Genomic DNA, 8,417 nt, shown 5'->3' with positions numbered 1-8,417 from the left:
GAAATGGTGCCCAGCAGCAGAGTGCAGCAGTAGCAGTAGCACCGTTAGGAAGAACAGGGCTCACACCCCTGTTGGCATTTTGGAGAAACACTTCCCATCTCTCTTAGCAACCAGAGGGAGCCCAGCCTCTACTCTGGGGACAGCCATGGGTGGAGCAGATCTGGGATGGAAACCCAGGCCCTGTGAGCAAAGGGTATGCCTGTGGGGATTCCTGCCTTGGAGGAACTCGGAGGGGACTGAGACTAGAATACAAGTGCACAGAGGAGGCATACTCCCAGGGCAGAGCTTAGTCACAATTTCTGCTTTTGTGAACCCAAGATGCACCCCGTCCCCATTGAAGCATAGCCAGGACAAAAAGGCACATGGCAGCAGCATCAGCCCAGGGCAGGGCAGGAACTGAGAGCCCTTTGTGAGCTATAATCACACCTTCCCCAACAAAGAGTGCAGGGGAGAAAGAGACACCAGTTCTGTGAGAATTTGTGAGGCAGTCGTGGCACAGGGTGGGGCTGAGTCACAGCTTCTGTGAACTCAAAACACCCCTGGCCCATAGTGGAACACAACCAGGACAGAAATGCAAATTCTGCAAGAATATAAATGGCAGCAGTATCAGCCTGGGGCTGATCTGGAACTGAGTGACACTCCCCATCTTCCATTGAGCACCTGAAGTAGTCAGGCTTCAACTCCCGCTGCCAGGTGGTGACAGAGTGCATCAGTCTGGCTGAGGAGGCATTGATCTCCCTGTGACACTGGCAGGATCAACCCACTGGCAAATTTGCTCATTAGAGGGAACTGGGCCACAGCCCTGTTTACCAGTGACTGGGTGTAACAGAGGTGCAAGGTAGGGAAGGAGGCATCAATATCCCCAGACTAACTCATTTGCTGAGTGGGCATTTCTGACGCCACAGAGCACCAGAGAGAGCCACACTTGAGCTTTCAGTAGACCCCTACCATCTAGTTGCTGGAGACCTTTTGAACTCTCCCACTTGAGACTGGGTGCTGAGTGGGACAAATAGTTTGCAACTCTTGACCTGGGCCAATCACCCGAGGTGTCTTAGTTGCTTGTACTTCTCTACAGCTGAGACTTCAACCCAGAGTTACTGATTCACTAGGATTGGACAGAGACCAGCTGAATACAAGACAGAGCCACCTAGCCCCACCACACCAAGCAGATCCCCCAAAAGTCATAGACTATACTACTGTACAGGTCCTTTGCAAAGCTACAGGGGAAAAGCTGCAGTCACCAGTCCCAGCTCCATGGTAAAGGGAAAGGGCTGATTAATCACTACTCCAGGATCCCCAAATCCAATTTCACCTTACCTGATCATCTACCCAAATGGTGAAAAATAATCATGGGACAGAATCAGCAGAAAAACTCTGGCAACATGAATAATCAAAGTAGATCAACTCTCCTAAGGAATGACAAGGCGAACACACCAGAAGATCCCATTCATAAACAAATGGCTGAGATGTCAGAAATCGAGTTTAGAATTTGGATGGCAAATGAGATTAACAGAATGGAAGTAAAATTGGAATTAGAAATTCTAGGAATAATTCAAAAGTTGGCTCAAGAATTCAATGAATTAAAAGACAAAATCTTGACACATTGAGAAAAGAATTTGCAGTAGAAACCCTCAGTAATAGAATGGAGCAAGCAGAATAAAGGATTTCTGACACTGAAGACAAAGCTTTTTAATGCTCCCAAATGCTCAGAGAGGAAGAGAAGTGGAGAGCAAAAACAGATCATTCTCTCAGAGAGCTGTGAGATAATTCCAAGAAAACAAAGATTCACCTTATAAGAATTCCTGAAGGCGATAAGGTTGTTTTGAAAGGTCAAGATGCTCTACTCAAAGAGATGATCGAGGAGAACTTCTCAAACATGGCAAGAGATTTTGAAATTCAGATAGCAGACAGTTTCAGAACCCCAGCACGACTCAATCCAAATGAAGCATCTCCCAGACACATTGTAATTAACTTTGCCAAAGTTAATATGAAGGAGAAAATTCATAAAAGCAGCCAGACGTAAGTAAACCATAACCTACAAGGGGAAGAATATTAGAATGACTGCAGATATCTCTCCTGAAACTTTTCAAGCCAGAAGAGGATAGTCATCTACCTTTAACCTCTTAAAACAAAATAACTTTCAACCCAGGATCCTGTATCCAGCTAAACCAAGTATGATTTATGATGGAGAAATTAAATACCTTAATGACATTCACATGTTGAATTTGCCACAACTAAACCAGCTCTCCAGAATATTCTGAAACCCATCCTCCACAATGACCAGCACAATGCTCTACTACCAAAGTAAACTCACTCAGAAACTTTTCATCAAATCCCAACTTCCACAGTGGCTAAAGGATTAAAAATGTCCACTGGACTTTTGAAAAACTGAACACCCCAAATACTACCAGGTTTACCAATACTCTCAATTAATGTGAATGGCTTAAATTGCCCTCTAAAGAGGCACAGATTGGCTGACTAGATACTAAAACTCAGGCCAGATATCTGCTACATACAAAAATGTCATCTTACCTTAAAGGATAAATATAGACTCAGGGTGAAGAGATGGTCATCTATAACTCAGACAAATGGAAATCAGAAAAAGGCAGGTGTTGCAATTTTATTTGCAGATACAATAGCCTTTAAACCAACAAAAGTAAGGTAATATAAGGATGGTCACTACATATTTGTTAAGGGAAACACTCAACATGATGAAATTTCAATTAAACCTTTATGCACCCAACCAGAATGCTCCTTCGTTTATAAGAGGACCCTAAAAGACATGAGCAACTTGATTTCCTCCAGCACCATAATAGTTGGAAATTTTAACACCCCTTTGGCAGTTTTGGATGGACCCTCCAATAAGAAACTAAGTGAAGAAATTTTAGGCTTAAAATTAACCATTCAACAATTGGATTTAACAGAAATCTACAGAACATTTCATCCTAACAAAACTGAACACACATTCTTCTCAAGTTTGACCTCAGCAAATTTAAAAGAATAGAAATTCTTCCTTATATCTTCTCAGACAATCATGGAATAATAGTTGAACTCAGTAACAATAGGAATGTACATACTCACACAGACATGGAAACTAAATAACCTCATGATAGCTGGGTCATAGATGAGATTAAGAAGGAAATTACCAAATTTTTGGAACAAAGTGATAATGAAGACACAAATTACCAGAACCTGTAGCATACTGCAAAGGCAGTCCTAAGAGGAAAATTTGTAGCATTGCAAGACTTCCTCAAGAGAACAAAAAGAGAGGAAATCAACAACTTAATGGGACATCTCAAGCAACTGGAAAAAGAAGACCATTCCATTCCCAAACCCAGAAGAAGAAAAGAAATAACCAAAATTAGAGCAGAAGTAAATGAAATTGAAAACAGTAGAATTATACAACAGATCAAGAAATCAAAAGTTGGTTTTTGAGAAGGTCAGTAAAATAGACAAACCTTTGGCTAACCTAACCAGGAACAAGAGTAAAATCTCTAATTTCATCAATCAGAAATGATGAAGATGCAATAATAAAAGACTCCTCAGAAATTCAAGAAGCCATTAATGAGTATTACAAAAAAACTCTATTCTCAGAAATATGAAAATATGAAGGACATAGACCAATACTTCAAAGCATACCACCTTCCTAGACTTAGCCAGAATGAAGTGGAAATGTTGAACAGGACTACATCAAGTTCTGAAATAGCATCAACTATATGAAATCTCCCCAAAAAGAAAAGTCCAGGACCAGATGGCTTCACATCAAAATTCTACCAAACATTTAAAGAGGAACTAGTACCTATATTACTTAACCTTTTCCAAAATATAGAAAAAGAAGGAATACTACCCAACACATTTGATGAAGCAAACATCACCTGGATACCAAAACCAGGAAAAGACCCAACAAGAAAAGAAAATTATAGACCAATATCTCTAATAAATATTAATGCAAAAATATTCAATAAGATCCTAGCAAACAGAATCCAGCAACATATCAAACAAATTATACACCATGACCAAGTGGGTTTTATTCCAAGGTCTCCAGGCTGGTTCAATATGTGTAAATCTATAAATATAATACATCACATTAACAAAATAAAAAACAAAGACCATATGATTCTCTCAATTGACGCCGAAAAAGCTTTTGATCAATATCCATGATCAGAACACTTAAGAAAATAGGTATATAAGGTACATTTCTTAAACTGATAGAGGCCATCTATAGCAAACCCATGGCCAATGTTATATTGAATGGAGTAAGATTGACAACATTCCCACTTAGATCAGGAAACAGGCAAGGTTGCCCACTGTCTCCACTGCTTTTTCACATTGTAATGGAAGTCTTAGCCATCGTGATCAGGCAAGAAAATGCAATCAAGGGTATTCATGTGGGGTCAGAGGAGATCAAACTTTCACTCTTCACAGATGATATGATGATATACCTGGAAAACCCCAAGAACTCAACTACTAAACTCTTTCAGGTGATCAAGGAATACAGCAGCGTTTCAGCGTACAAAATCAATACTCACAAATCAGTAGCATTTATATATACTAACACATTGTACCAGCACATTGTATATACCAGCACGTTGTACCCCATAAATGCATTAATGTACACAGCTATGATTTAATAAAAAATAAAATAAAATAAAAAAGAGAAAGAAAAGAAAAAAGAAAAAGAGAGAACAAGTGAAAACTACACAGACTTAAGTGCTAACACATCAATAATTACATTAAATGTAAATAGTCTAAATATACTAATTAAAACACTTACTTTAGAATGGACTAAGAAAACATAACTCAAGTGAAATGTACAATGCATAAATTCATTTCAAATGTCGATATAGATGAGTTAAAAGCAAAAGGTTGGAAAACATATATTATGTAAACACAAGCAAAAGTAAAAAGGAGGAATGGCAATATTAATGTCCAATAAAGTAGACTTCAAAGGAAAAATACCAGAAACAATGATAAACATTACATAAAAATGAAAATCTATTAATGAGAAGACATAGTAATTCTAAATGTATATGTATCAAAAATTAAATCTGTAAAATATGTGAAGCAGAAACTGGCAAAAAGGAAATAAGTAGACAAATCCAAAATTACACCTGGAGACTTCAATACCTTTCTCTCCATAACTGATAGAACAACCAGACAGAAAACCAGCAAGGATACAGAAAAACACAACAGTATCTACCATTAGAATCTAATCAACACCTATTGACCACTCCACCCAAAACAACAGAATCCACATTCTTTTCAAGCATCCACAGAACATATTTCAAGAAGATAATGTCCTGGGCCATAAAATGACCTTCTCAAGAAATCCAGAATAATTAGAATCATGCAGTGTGGTCTTCAACCATAACAGAATCGAAGGAGAAATCAATAACAAAAGATATTTGGAAAAATCTCCGAACATTTGGAAACTAAACAACCTATTTCTAAATAATCCATGGTTCAAAGAGAAAGTATCAAGGAAATTTTTTATATAATACATTGAACTAAATAAAATAAAGGTACATCATATCAAAATCTGTGGTACACAAGTAGTTCACCAGTGGATACTTGCAGTATCACTCACCAATGCCAGCATCTCACAAAAACCACAGGCAAACATCGGACTGCTTCCCCTGGGTCAGGGGCTATTTTTGTTCCTGAAGAGATGCACAGAATGAAACACTGAGAAGTGGATCTTAGGCACAGGCCTGGCTGACATTTCATTTAAGGGTGAATGTGTTATAAACTGGCAGAAATGAGGCATTGCAGAGGACACAGGGATGGGACTCCCATGTGTCTGAGCAATAGACCAAAGAGCCTAGAAAATTGTTCAGCCATTCATCCAGACTGGTAAGAATCCCACGGATAGGAGCATGAAATGGTTCCACTGTCTCCTAAGTGGCTCCATCTGCAGCTGCTGTAGCCAAGGCTAGGTCTGCATTGCAGACAGTCATCTGGGAAGCAGAAGGTAGCAGGCTGAGATGCTAATGGGCTTCGTGGTATTCACTGTGTTTGAGAGAGTTAAGCAGCCCTGGTGAACAGTAGGGCAGAAGCCATGGTAGAAAATAATGCAGACATTTTTCACTGTTCCAAATGCATGGACACAGCTGAGAGCATTTGGCCCACAGAGGGATATGTTTGGTTTGTTTGGACCACGTGTCCTCACATTTGGGAGGAGCTGAAAATAAAGCTAGGTGCACACAGATGAGCTCCAAGAACTAATAAGGCTCTTACGGGCAGAACTTTTCAGGAAGGTGTTAAAGGACAGAATTCACTGAGTATTTCTCCTGGTAGGTCTAAGAGCCATTTGACATTCCAGGCCATGATTTCCCACCCATGCTGTCTGCTTTGTGCTTGTTAATGACCCTTCACAAAGGTTTTGCTTCTCCACTGCACAAATTCAGAGCTGGACCTGGTGACCTTCTTATGGGCAGGCAGGGAAACTGCACGACGGTCAGGTACATGACTTTCTCTCTTCTCTTGACTGACAGCTTACAAACTACAGAGGTTTAATGTCAAGACTAAAACTTGTCTTTCTGACACAATGCTTCTTCCTCTGGTCTGTTGGTGAAAATGACACCAGGACAGAGCATAAAGCTTTGGGAAGCCTGGTAAGGAGTGTTGGGACAGACTGTCTGTGTCTTAGACATGCTGTGTGGGCTGGAGAGGCAGGTGGTGGAAGGGAACAATGGAGTCACTCTGTGTTTAATCTAAACTGGTCCTTCTCTACTTTAACATGGACAAAAATCACCAAAGGACCTGAGTTTTGGACCTAGGATAGGTCAGTCTGGGGCCCAAAGTTCTGGGATGATGAGTGGGGGATCACACTTGGAGGAACAAGATTTCCAATTAGGATAATGCATGAGTGATTCATCTTTCCTTCCCTCAGAACAGAAGCTAGATAAACGGTAAGTCATCGAATTGGTTCAAGAAAGACATTTTTATTTGTCAAAACCCTATTCAGTGTTAAGGGCTTTCCCTGTGTGGGGGTAGCTACTATCTTTCCTATTTGAGAGATGAGGAAAATGTAGCTCAGGGAGAACTGTGGTGATTTACTGTTATGGGTGAATTGCATCTCTCCTCCCCAAATTAATATGTGAAAGTTCCAATCCCAATACTCAGAAGTAAGTGCAGTCGAAGATGGGGTCTTTAAAGAGAAGATTAAGAGAAATAAAGTTATTCAGCTGTGGTATATTATTCGGTATATTATTACCAGCTGTGGTATAGTTATTCGGCTAATTCAATGTGGTATCCTCATAAGAAGAAGGAATTAGGACAGAGACATGCACAGGGGAAAAACCATGAGAAGACCCCAGAAAAAGATGGCCTTCTACAAGCCAATGAGAAAGGCCTCAAAAGGAAAAGAAAAAAGCCCCAGAACTAAAATACTAACCCTGCCAAGGCCTTCATCTCAGACTTCTGGCCTCCAGAACTGTGAGAAAGTAAATTTTTGTTGTTTAAGCCACTCAACCTGAGGTATTCTATTGTGGAAGCCCCAGCAAATTAGTACACCCACCTACTGTGTCCCAGCTGTAAATAAGAAATGACAACCTTTAGGTTATATTTCAACAGTGGGCAAGGTGCCATGAATGCAGTGGAGGCTCAATACGTTGAACTAATCTAAGAACTGTGAGCATATGTAGCCAGGTAGTCAAACTCTTATTTTTCCAAAGTGAAACAAACCCTTCCAGGCCAGCTCAAACCTCTTTGTAGATGCCTGGGTCACACAGTGAGAAAGTAGAATTGATTCATCCACCAAACTGCTCTCGCTAGAGGTAAGAAATTAAAGAAAGGCATCTCCTGAAGCATCTGCACTCTCTCCCAGAGTCTTGGATAACCCCTCAAAAGCCAAAGTCCTTTAAGTCTGAGGTAGCAAGCAGGGTTGGAGCCCATGATCATGCAGGATACAACCTAAACGACCTTTGGCAGTGGCCCTGGTAATACAGAACGACAGAAACCTGAAATCCATAACTGCCAAGCTGGGATTAGGTAGGAAACATGCCAGCCTAACTCTGACCAGCCTCATCTTGCTATGTATTCTGACTGTTGCTTTTTTCAAGCGAGTTTTCCCTGGAAAGAGAAATGACAAGAAGAATAGAAGAGCATCTTTGGAAAGTGGTAGTTGTATATCAAAGTTTGCAATTCTGTTTGTAACACTATGGAATGCACTCCCTCATGAGGGTCAAAAAAAATCTGTGCTGTAAATGTATTGGTAGGACCAAGCTCAGAAAAAAATTAATTTAGTGATGCAGTGAATTTTGTTTAGTGAACAAGGTATCACATGATGTTATATGTTGTGTCTAAAACTTAGGACAGATATCACACATGACTCTCTAGCGGCTCACCCAATATGTACTGAATATAAAACAAAAGAGATGTTTGACATCTCTTTTTGTCAAGAGATGGTGTTAGCT

The sequence above is a fragment of the Nycticebus coucang genome, chromosome 12, assembly GCF_027406575.1.
Source record: "Nycticebus coucang isolate mNycCou1 chromosome 12, mNycCou1.pri, whole genome shotgun sequence".
Lineage (NCBI taxonomy): Eukaryota > Metazoa > Chordata > Mammalia > Primates > Lorisidae > Nycticebus > Nycticebus coucang.
This window is presented reverse-complemented; position numbering follows the sequence as displayed.